The sequence below is a fragment of the Hyla sarda genome, chromosome 2, assembly GCF_029499605.1.
Source record: "Hyla sarda isolate aHylSar1 chromosome 2, aHylSar1.hap1, whole genome shotgun sequence".
NCBI lineage: Eukaryota > Metazoa > Chordata > Amphibia > Anura > Hylidae > Hyla > Hyla sarda.
Genome location: NC_079190.1, coordinates 424,984,157 through 424,996,551, shown reverse-complemented (window position 1 = coordinate 424,996,551; position 12,395 = coordinate 424,984,157). Strand labels below are relative to the sequence as shown.

General features: G+C 43.9%; 2 protein-coding genes across 7 annotated transcripts in view; one reads left to right on the top strand and one right to left on the bottom strand.

The window, feature by feature from the left end:
- C2H1orf74 (chromosome 2 C1orf74 homolog) overlaps positions 1 to 12,395 on the top strand; it is an 87,301-nt gene that overhangs the window by 44,930 nt on the left and 29,976 nt on the right. The window contains exon 3 of one of the 6 annotated variants that reach the window (XM_056558971.1): positions 9,156 to 9,181. The exons of the other annotated variants lie outside the window; for them this stretch is intronic. The gene's annotated coding sequence lies outside the window, so the exon portion shown is untranslated. The remainder of the gene's footprint in view (positions 1 to 9,155; positions 9,182 to 12,395) is intronic. 6 annotated transcript variants of the gene reach the window in all.
- The window catches only part of LOC130356872 (interferon regulatory factor 6-like), a 50,164-nt gene that overhangs the window by 24,179 nt on the left and 13,590 nt on the right, over positions 1 to 12,395 (bottom strand). The window lies entirely within an intron of this gene.

Genomic DNA, 12,395 nt, shown 5'->3' with positions numbered 1-12,395 from the left:
AAGGCATCCTTGACAAAGCATCGCCTGACGCGAAACTAAGCACTGGTCGGCGTTCTGTTCTAATCCTGTTGTGTCCTGCTATGCCGCAATAAAGCTACTTTTATTGCATCAAAAAACACAGAGTGCCGTGGAATCCTTTTTCTACTGGATTACAGCATCTTCTCTGTCCTCTCCACTGAGCACGGGTGTCTGGATTACAGCCTCTGAGCCTGAACTGTTTTCTCTGTAACAGGTGTGAGTAGTGCGGGATTATCTATTTCTGTCTTCCCTTAATTGCAAAATCTAACTTTTGTTGACATATTATAAGAATGTCTAATCTGTAATTTGATGCCTTTTCGAGATTTTTCCATCTTTCCTTGGCTTCTTTATGCACATTAATACAAATTTTTATCTGGGGTGCCCAAACTTTTGATCCCCACTGTACATCTAAGTAGTGTACTATTGTGTACCTATCAATCTGTCAAGGGCCTACATACTGTGAAAGGACAGACAAAAGTAATCACCGGCTGGTGTTTTACTAAAATACTGAGTTTTTAGGCGCATTGTAGAGCATTTTTCTGCCCTCATCAGTGCATACTACATACCTACATCTAAGTACTGTACAATTTTTTTTTACCTGTTAATCTGTCAAGGGCCTACATACTGTGAAAGTCCAGGCAAAAGTACTCATCGGCTGGTGTTGTACTCAGATACTTTTTTAAAGGGGTACTCCGCCCCTGGCATCTTATCCCCTATCCAAAGGATAGGGGATAAGATGTTAGATCGCCGCGGTCCCGCTGCTGGGGACCCCGGGGATCGCCACTGCGGCACCCCGCCATCATTACTGCACAGAGCGAGTTCGCTCTGTGCGTAATGACGGGCGATACAGGGGCCGGAGCAGCGTGACGTCATGGCTCCGGCCCTCATGACATCACGGCCCGTCCCCTTAATGCAAGTCTATGGCCGGGGGCGTGACGATGCCACACCCCCCCCCCCATAGACTTGTATTGACGGGGGTGGGCCGTGACGTCACGAGGGGCGGAGCCGTGATGTAACGATGCTCCGGCCCCTGTATTGCCCGTCATTACGTGCAGAGCGATCTAGCTCTGCGCAGTAATGATAGCGGGGTGCTGCAGCAGCGATACCCGGGGTCCCCAGCAGCGGGACCCCGGCGATCTGACATCTTATCCCTAGAGATGAGCGAACTTACAGTAAATTCGATTCGTCACGAACTTCTCAGCTCGGCAGTTGATGACTTATCCTGCATAAATAAGTTCAGCTTTCAGGTGCTCCCGTGGGCTGGAAAAGGTGGATACAGAGAATCTTTCCTAGGACTGTATCCCCCTTTTCCAGCCCACCGGAGCACCTGAAAGCTGAACTAATTTATGCAGGATAAGTCATGAACTGCCGAGCCGAGAATATCGAATCGAATTTACTGTAAGTTCGCTCATCTCTACTTATCCCCTATCCTTTGGATAGGGGATAAGATGTCTAGGGGCGGAGTACCCCATTAAGTGTACTGTAGAGCATTTTTCTGCCCTCATCAGTGCATACCACATACCTACATCTAAGTAGTGTACTATTTTGTTCCTGTTAATCTGTCAAGGGCCTAGATACTGTGAAAGGCCAGCCAAAAGTAATCACATGCGGCTGTTCTAGACAAATACTGTTTTAAGTGTAGTGAAGCGTATTGTACTCCCCTCATATACACACTAAGTATGTCAGGCAGAGAAGTGCCAGGACGTGCACAGAGGAGTGGCAAAGGCCTAAATCCTTCAGCAGAGGTCGCAGCAGACTAGGGGCGAGTGGCAGCAGGAGTCACAGCAAGAGGCCTGAGCTCCCGTTATCAGCTAGCGGTCGTGTCTACACCAGCAACCCATCTGCCGACGTTGATTGGTTAACACGGTCATCCACTTCAACACAAGTGACATCTGACACCCCCAGTCAACAGTCGGTGGGTTCCTCAGACACAACCCTCAGTTGGCATGGCCCGGGAGCAGTCCCTGTCCTCTGTCCTATGCTGTTCCCTCTCCTACAGAAGTATCTTATGCTGTGGGTTCAGCTCCACTATTTACTGAGGACGATCTAATAGAGGACAGTCAGCAGCTACTGCCCAGCCAAGAAGTGGAGGAGACATTCGCCACTTCCTCCGCTAGGCGGGCAAGTAGTGACGTGGGAGGCAGTGTTGCCAGGGTTCAGGGTCCTGAAGCAGACACTGTTGAGGAACCTGAGGAGGACATCACTGACGTGCAGACACTTGTTGATGATCGCAATTGGGAGCCGGGTGCAGAAGGGGCTTCATCCTGGAGACAGCAGCAGTAGCAGTCAATTAGTGCAGACTGTTGGTGGGAAAATCAGCTACTCCGCGGTGTGGCAGTTTTTCATCAAGAATCCGAAGAAGGTTAACATAGCCACATGCAAGATATGTCGGCAGAAGGTGAAGCGTGGCCAGGGTCCCAATGTTGGCACCACGGCCCAGCGTCAACATATGCTTCGCCACAATAAAGCGGCCTTTGAGAACCGTGGCTCCGATGTAGTGGTCCAGCCTGCTGCATCACCCAGCGTCACATCGCTCCCTCTTTCAGCCAGCCAAGGCTCCACCACCTCAGCCGAAGGGAGCTGTGTGTCATACCCTTCTTCTGTCGCTCCAGATGCTCCTGCTCCTCCCACTTTTAGTCAGCCATTCCGCCAACAATCCATCCGCGAAGCCATGTCCAAGAGATAACAGTATGCACCCAATCATCCAACGGCGCAGAAGCGGAATGTGCTCCTGTGTAAGTTGCTGGTGCTGCAGTCCCTCCCTTTTCAAGTGGTAGACTCTGCACCTTTCAGAGAACTGATGGCTTGTGCCGAGCCATGGAGGAGAGTGCCAAGCCATAATTTCTTTGCGAAGAAGGCAGTACCAGCCCTGCACAATTTTGTGGATGAGAAGGTGGTCCAGTCCTTGAGCCTGTCGGTGTGTACCAAATTGCACGGCAGCGCCGACGTCTGGAACTGTAACTATGGTCAGGGACAATACATGTCCTTTACAGCTCACTGGGTGAATGTGGTTCCTGCACAGCCACAACCCCAACTTGGACAGGTCACGCTGCTTCCTCCTCCATGCTCTCAGCCCGTTAGTCCTGTGACAGTGTGCGACTCCGCCTCCTCATCCTCCACCATGTCCTCAGCCTCCACTGCCCAGACACGTCTCAGTGGCCCTTCAACATACCATGTGTGCAGGGCACAGCGGTGTCACGCTGTTTTTCACATGGTTTGCTTTGGCGAAAAGAGTCACACAGGGGAGGAACTGCTAAAAGTAATTCATAAAGAAATCGGAGCATGGCCTACTCCACGAAAACTGGAAATGGAAACCATGGTGACTGACAAGGGGAAGAACATCTTGCATGCACTGTGACTGGGAAAGCTGAGCCATGCGCCCTGCATGGCGTAAGTGTTCAATCTGGTTGTGAAGCAGTTCCTGAAGTGTTCCCCCCATTTGTAAAACATCCTAACAATCGGAAGGAAATTTTGCATGCACTTCAGCCACTCGTACACCGCAAAGCACAGCCTCCTTGAGCTGCTGGGTCAGAACAGTTTCCCACAACATAGTCTGATTTGTGAGTTTGCGACACGTTGGAATTCCACCCTCCATATGTTGGACCGACTGTACGAACAAAGAAAAGCCATCACCGATTCACCAATGTAACTAAAATGTGAACCAGTGGCAGCTCATACATGACACCTGCCATTTGCTCAGGCCCTTTTAGGAAGCCACATTATTAGTAAGTCGCCAGGATTACGGGATGAACGACGTCATTCCACTGCTTCATTTCCTACAACAAGTGTTGGAAGCGATGGCTGGTGAGAGCAATGGAGACGTTGCGCCTACATCTCACAGCCACATGAGCCCTGTGGGGGATGAACTGGAGGAGGAGGAGGATGAGGGGCACAGTGGAGCACAGTTTAGGTTTCATGAGATGGGCGGTGCTTCTAGTCATCTGACAGGAGAGGAGGAGCATGATCAGCTAAAGGAGCTAGAGGGTTATGAGGAAGGCGAGACAGAGGACCCAGACACACCGTGGCAATATGCAGTGGAGATGGAGGCAGGGAGTCCCTCCAAGTCACTTGCACAAATGGCACGATGCATGCTCAGTTGCTTGCGTAGTGACCACCGAATTGTCAACATTCGGCAGCGGGATGACTTCTGGCTCTCCACCTTATTGGACCCTTGCTACCGGCACAAAATGGAGGCCTTTTTTACACCCACTGAGAGGGAGGACAAACTGACCTACTACAGAGAGATCCTACGTAGTCAGTTGGCCGATGCCTATCAGAGCCATTGTCCACTAACTTGCAGGTCTTACTCGGGGGAACTCTGCGCTCACCTTCCACTGCCATGGCTGCTGGGGAGGGGTGGGGTGGCAGGAGCAGTACCAGCTCCATCAGCAGCAGCCTAAGTCTACAGTCGCTGATGAGTAGTGAAGCAACTCATCAGCAGCAGGTAGACCTGGAGCAGGACCTGAAGCAGCAGGTGGTGGCATACCTTGACATGGCCATACCAAGAAACCTTGAAGATCTGCTGGACTTCTGGGCAGCCAAACTTGATTTATGGCCGCAACTAGCAGAGTTTGCCCTGGAAAAGCTGTCCTGCCCGGCCAGTAGTGTGCCATCAGAGCGGGTGTTTATTGCGGCGGGGGCCATAGTCACCCCAAGGAGAACTCATCTGTCCACCAAAAATGTGGAGAGACTGACCTTTGTGAAGATGAATCAGATATAGATCAGCCAGGATTTCCACCCACCATTGCCCGATGCATCAGAGTAGATTGACAATGGTGCCACACCAACACTTCACAAATATGGATAGTGCCAAACATATTTAAGGCTCTGCTCCCCATTTACAAACATTCCAGCCACATTCATTACCGGGTACTGGTATTGCCACCCACCGCACCACTCTGTCACCAAGTCACTTTCAGGACTCCTGATGCTGTTGTTGCCACCTCCAGGCTGTTTCATTCAGCCACTATTTTGTCTCCTTATGCTTCTTCCAACTCCAGGCTGTGCCATTCAGCCACTATGTGGTCTCCTCATGCTTCGGCCACCTCCAGGCTGTACCATTCAGACACTATATGGGCTCCTTATGCTTTCCCCACCTCCAGGCTGTGTCATTCAGCCAATATATTGTTTTCTGATGCTGCTGGGACTGTCTTGGATATTACCTACAATTTTTTTATGGTAGCACTAGCAAACATACATGCTCAATAGAGATTTCAACATTGACCTTTTAATGTTAGGGGTTGTGAAGCCCTCTTATGTACGCATCCTGCTGCCTGATCCAGGCTGTGTGTTTAAGGAACTACTTGGCTTACTGATGCTGCTGGGCCTGTGCCTAATTTTTTTGATGTTAGCACTCGCTAACATACATCTTCTCTACAGATTTCAATATTCACATTTTAATGTTAGGGGTTAATAAGCTCCTTGAGTACTTCTGCTGCTGCTTGATCCAGGCTGTGTGTTTCAGCAACTATATGGTTTAGTGATGCTGCTGGGCCTGTGCTTAACATTTTTTGATGTTAGCACTAGCTAACATACATCTTCTATACAGATTTCAACATTAACATTTTAATGTTAGGGGTTGTGAAGCCCTCTTGTAAACTCATGCGGATGCCTGCTCCAGGCTGTGTGTTTCAGGAACTACTGTACTTAGTGATGCTGCTGAGCTTGGGCCTTAAATTCTTTGATGATAGCACTAGGTAACATACCTCTTCAAAAGAGATTTCAACATTGATCTTTCAATCTTAGGGTTATGAAACCCTCTTGAGTACTGCTGCTGCCTGCTCCTGACTGTGTCTTTCAGGAACTACTTGGCTTACGTATGGTGCTGGGCTTGGTCCTTAAATTTTTGGATGTTAGCACTAGCTAACATACAGGCTTACTTGAGATTTCAACATTGATCTTTCAATGTAAGGGGTTATGAAACCCTCTTGTGTACTGCTGATGCCTGCTCCTGACTATGTGTTTCAGGAACTTCTTTGCTTACTGATGCTGCTGGGCTTGGGCCTTACATTTTTAGATGTTAGCACTAGCTTACATACATGCTTCATTGAGATTTCAACACTGATCTTTCAATGTAAGGGGTTATGAAACCCTCTTGTGTACTGGTGATGCCTGCACCTGACTGTGTGTTTCAGGAACTACTTGGCTTACTGATGCTGCTGGGCTTGGGCCTTACATTTTTGGATGTTAGCACTATCTTACATACATCCTTAATAGAGATTTCAACATCACATTTTTGTGATTTTTGTGGTAAGAATAACACCTTCTCTTTATTCTGTAGGTCCATACGATTAAAATGATACCCTACTTATATAGGTTTGATTTTGTCGTACTTCTGGATAAAATCATAACTAAATGCAGGAAAATGAATACGTTTAAAATTGTTATCTTCTGACCCCTATAACTTTTTTATTTTTCCGCGTACGCGCCGTATGAGGGCTAATTTTTTGCACCATGATCTGAAGTTTTTATTCAAGTTTTAGTTTTTATTATAAGTTTTATTGATCGGACTTTTTGATCGCTTTTTATTCATTTTTTTTTTTTCATGATATAAAAAGGGACCAAAAATACGCTACTTTGGACTTTGGAATTATTTTGCGCGTACGTCATTGACCGTGCAGTTTAATTAACAATATATTTAGGAGGTGAGGGAAGCCCTCCGGCTACCTCAGCAGTGGATCGCCCCCCACGATAGCGCTGCAAGGGGCGATCCTCCCACTGGACCACCAGGGATAGTTTAAATGTCCCTTTAGCGCCAATCTAAAGGGTTAATAGCCGCCCGCAGGAATCGCCGTACAGGTATCAGCTGAGGGCCGGCTGGTATGGCGCGGGCTCGAGACGGGAGCATGCGCCATACAACGGTTGCCATCTCAGGACAAGCCCTTAGACAGCAACCGGTTAAATCAACTGGTGCCAGAAAGTTAAACAGATTTGTAAATGACTTCCATTAAAAATCCCAATCCTTCCAGTACTTATCAGCTGCTGCATAATCCACAAGAAGTTATTTTCTTTTTGGATTTCTTTTCTGCGTGACCACAAGTGCTCTCTGCTGACACCTCTGTCCACCTTCCAGAGCAGGAGAAGTTTGCCATGGGGATTTGCTCCTACTCTGGACAGTTCCTAAAATGGTCAGAGGTGTCAGCAGAGAGCACTTGTGGTCAGGCAGAAAGTAAATTGAAGTATATAGCAGCTGATAAGTACTAGAAGGATTGGGATTTTTTTAATAGAAGTAATTTACAAATCTGTTTAACTTTCTGGCACCAGTTGATTTTAAAGAAAATGTTTTCCAGTGGAGTACCCCTTTAAAGCATCCCCTAGTGACACAGTGCCAAGTGCTCTCCACAGTTTAGAGCAGTGTTTCCCAACTGGGGTGCCTCCAGCTGTTGCAAAACTACAACTCCCAGCATGCCCGGACAGCCATTGGCAACACTGGTTTAGGGAATGGAAAGACGCAGCTTATGTCAGGTGGTAGGGTTGCCAGTGCAATCGTACAACACCCGGCGATTTTCACGCACTTGTCCTACTAGTTAGAATAGGGCTTCTCACGCCGAATGGTGGAGAGCACGTGACACTGCATGGCTGGAGTAATGCTTGAACACTATTGTAGGTCCAGCATAGACTGTGTTCTTTGTGTGGACTTACATTATACTGAAGGAGAAGAATGTAAGCAGTCAGCAGCCTCCGTATATAGTACACAGTCGCTCTGTTTGGTGCTTCATGTTTGAGAGCAGAGGTTGTACTTAGAAGACTGATCTGTAGGTGTCTCACAAGGTTATTGTTCTGTGTGGGTCTGAATAATACACTCCTCTTGTGAGAAGTCACTGAATCACTTACTAGTACCCAGGCTCTTGGCATCTTCCTAAAATGCTTGGCATATCTCATAGTTTGCCCATTTCTCATATCACATCCTGACACTGTGCGCACAAATTAATAAGAACACACCCATGGGTATCATCAACCTGATTTGAACAATTTAACACAATTTTAGGGGAAATTGATGTTTTTGTGGTGATACTGATTAAGTGTTAAGTCTTTCCAGGGATGAGCAATATGTTAATCTATAGGTCTCCAGGGGGGTGTAAAAAGCCTTTGTTCCTATGTAGCCTAGAGCCCACAAGGCCTCTTTACATATGTAAAGAGGCCGACAATATCATTAAGTTTTGTTACTACTGGAGCATGCGCACTGCAGAGCTGAATGTTTAACCTTTTGTTTTTTTCAGACTATTCCAAATACTGTTTGAATGTTTGATATGTAAAATATATACAGTAACAATATATACAGTACTGTACTTCAATACACTTTAGTGTCTTATTATAGAAATGCTCTTCTAACATGATTTCTTTAAATATATTTTTTCTTAACATTTTCATTCATTACATTTTCAATACATATTGAATACTTCTATTATATGTAATTTATAAGTTTTACATTGCCATAAGGTTTTTATTTCTGTAATCCGTCACTTTTATTCAATATGCTGTGTTGAGAGATAAAAACTTTTGGTAAATTGACTTTTCTACTTATTGGGGGACATGTATCATTATTTGTGTATGGTAGAAGCAACTTACCCCTTTTCCCGAATTCTAAATTATGCGCAGAAGCGCAAAATTTATCAATCAAGTGCAATGAGCTTCATAAATTGCGGGTAAATATAGTACTCTCCTAAATCCACTCTTTGGAAAATAGAATCGATGATTTAGAGCATCTTGCTACGTTAAGTCCAAGATGGCTTATATTTGCGCAAAAAAAACAGCTCTTGCGGCAAAATTTTTGGTGTAAAGGAAAAGTACGCAGTTAATAAATCCATGCGTACTATAGATGTCACTCCAAGGTACCCCGATTCGGCCACATCTGGAGGAAATGCTCTACCAAAACGTGCGCAAAAAAATGCGCAAAAAAAGGGCTTTCGCAAAATTTTGCGCAAAAAAATACACACAAAACAAGGGTAAAATCTTTCATGAATGTCCCCCATTGTCACTAGTAAAAAAGTAAATAAGATTTTATAAATGGATCGCTCTGATTTTCAATAAAAAGCAATGAACAGTATGTATTATTTAATGCTGACTTTATTTGACAATGACATAGATGATTGTGTTATTCCATTGTTCATTTATAATAAGCTTATGTTCTCAATCAGATATTTCTAAAGGAATAAGAAAAAAGGTGGGTTAAACAATAACATCAATTTAACTACAAGGGAGCCGAGTATAAATGGTGTACTGTATGCTATGCCTATAATGACCAACTAAAGTAATGAGGGATTGGTACATTGTAAGACTAAAACACAAAAAAACTAAGATTTGATAATGTTCTGTTTTGTCATTGTCTAAGTGAATTATCTGCACTTCAAGCTAATGCACATATTTATCCATCTGGTATAATACTGGGTGACATTAAAGGGGTATTTCCATCTCACTTAAACATGGCTTACCAGCCCCCTCCAGCCTGTTTTAAGATGAAAAATGTGGCAGAAAAGCTAAACACATTTAGGCTGTCTGTTTTACACAATTTTCATAATTCACATAGATTTTTATGGGAAATGCATAGATTGCACTAGGAGCTGTGCTATTTATGTAACTCCCAAAAAATCAATGCTTACAAGATTTGACAGGATCATAGTAGTGTTGGTGGGGCGTCACACATAGATGTAAGAAGAAGCTGTTCAAGAATTTGTGGTCATAACCACGATAACCAAGTCCTCAATTCAGATGAGGAGAGGATAGCTGTTTTCATGGCAGATTAGTTTCTGGGGATGCATGTGCCATAGCCGCTTAGGCCTCCTTGACATATCATTTGTCCGGCAGTGTTTCCCTCCAGGGAAAGTTCACAATCATCCAGCGTCTCAGTTTGGACGCTGGACTGTTACCGGCAGGGAAGTGCATCTTGTTATGTTCCCCCTTCCAGCATTTAGCAATAGTGGATGCCGGATGCTTAACAACTGATAACAACTGATGCACATTGTCATCAGTTGTAGCATCAGTTGCATTGAGTTTTAGGCTGGGTTCAAGCCAAGACATATGTGAACCCAGCCTTAAAGGGGTACTCTGTTGGAAAACATTTTCTTTTAAATCAACTGGTGCAAGAAAGTTAAACAGATTTGTAAATAACTTCTATTAAAAAATCCCAATCCTTCCAGTACTTATTAGCTGATGTATACTACAGAGGAAGTTTTTTTCTTTTGAATTTCCTTTCTGCCTGACCACAGTGCTCTCTGCTGACACCTCTGTCCATTTTAGGAACTGTCCAGAGTTTGAGAAAATTCCCATAGCAAAGTTCTTTTGATCTGGACAGTTCCTGACATGGACAGAGGTGTCAGCAGAGAGCACTGTGGTCAGGATGAAAGGAAATTCAAAAAGAAAAGAACTTCCTTTGTAGTTTACATCAGCTAATAAGTACTGGAAGGATTTGGATTTTTTAACCCTTTAAGGACTTTTTTTCTCAGTTTTTGCACTTTTGTTTTTTTCCTCCTTACCTTTAAAAACCATAACTCTTAAAATGTTGCACCGAAAAATCCATATTATGGCTTATTTTTTGCGCCACCAAGTCTAATTTGCAATGACATTAGTCATTTTACCCAAAAATCCACGGCGAAATGGGATAAAAAATCATTGTGTGACAAAATTGAAGAAAAAATGCCATTTTGTAAATTTTGGGGGCTTCTGTTTCTTCGTAGTGCATTTTTCGGTAAAAATGACACCTCTTTATTCTGTAGGTCCATACGGTTAAAAAGATACCCTACATAAATAGATTTGATTTTGTCTTACTTCTGATGTAATCATAACTTCATGCACGTAAATTAATATGTTTAAAATTGTAATCTTCTGAACCCTATAACTTTTTTTTTTATTTTTTACTTCTTCTTTGGGCCAATATGAGGACTCATTTTCTGCACTGTTATCTGAAGTTTTTATTGGTTCCATTTTTGTTTGATTGGACTTTTTGATCGCTTTTTATTCATTTTTTGTGGTATAAAAAGTGACCAAAAATACGCAATTTTGGACTTTGGAATTTTTTTTTGCGTCTACGCCATTGACCATGCGGTTTAATTAATTATATATTTTTATAGTTCTGACATTTCCCCACGCATCTCCATATCACATATGTTTATTTTTATTTACACAGGTTTGTTTTTTTTAAATGGGAAGAGGGGGTGATTCTAACTTTTATTAGGGAATGGGTTAGATCATCATTATCAACTTTTTTTTTGCTATGTTATAGCCCCCTCTAGGGGCTATAACATGCATTACATTGATTCCTCACACTGATCACCATTATAGCATAGCGATGATCAGTGTATTTGGCGCTTGACTGCAACTGCCTGGATCTCAGGCATGGAGCAGTCAATCGTCGTTCAGATGCTCGAAGGGAGGGGACCTTCCTCAAGGGTCCCAGCTGATTGGGACACCGTGGTTTTACTGCTCAACCCAACTCCCGGGAATCTTTTTTTTAAACTTTTGATCGACTTCATTGCCACATCTAAAGGGTTAATAGCATGCGTCACTGCGATTGGTGACATCCGCTATTAGCCCTGGGTCCCGTCTTTGATTAGACGCTGGGACCAACCCACTATAACGTGAGGTCACCACGTTATAGAATGGGAGCAGGCGCAGGGCGTTCCGGTATGTCCTGCATCCTTAAGAGGTTAATAGAAGTAATTTACAAATCTGTTTAACTTTCTGGCACCAGTTGATTTAAAAGAAAATGTTTTCCAGTGGAGTACCCCTTTAAGCACCCATTTGAAGTTAATCATTTGTACGCCTTAACACTATTCCAGCTGTTTGCTGCATTTGTCCGAGTTATTATGCAATGGCCGTCAAAATCAATTACAGAGGGATACTGAAGACCCATGGCTATTAACTTTAACAAATCATATGAGAATTTTGTCACCTGAAGAATTTCTAACAATTGTAAATAGCCTGCTGCTCACAGACATGACATCCTGTAGTAATCTTCACTATTGCTGATGACCATACAAATATTTTGTAATAGTGCTCAGTTCACATTTCACAAGACCCTATCAAGCCTATGAGATCAGAAGAGGTGATCAGCATAAAGAAGACCTCAGGGCCAGGACAAAGTATGTCGGTACCCTAGGCTTATAACGCAAATGGCACCCCTCTGATCCACATGCAATCAATTAAAAAACTACCTTGATAAGAAAGGTTTTACTAAGATTTTTAGTACTTATTAAAATATTTAGTTAGTTTGGCCCCAAGCACCCAAATAAATTTCATCAAACAACCACTTTAATGTTGCATACCTTGTTGTAGGCTCCACCAGTTTTCTTGTAAGAAGCAGCCTAGAATGGACAGACTTCCATGTCATCAAATGGCTTCCAACTTGCTTAGGCTGGGTTCACACTACGGTTTGTAATTTC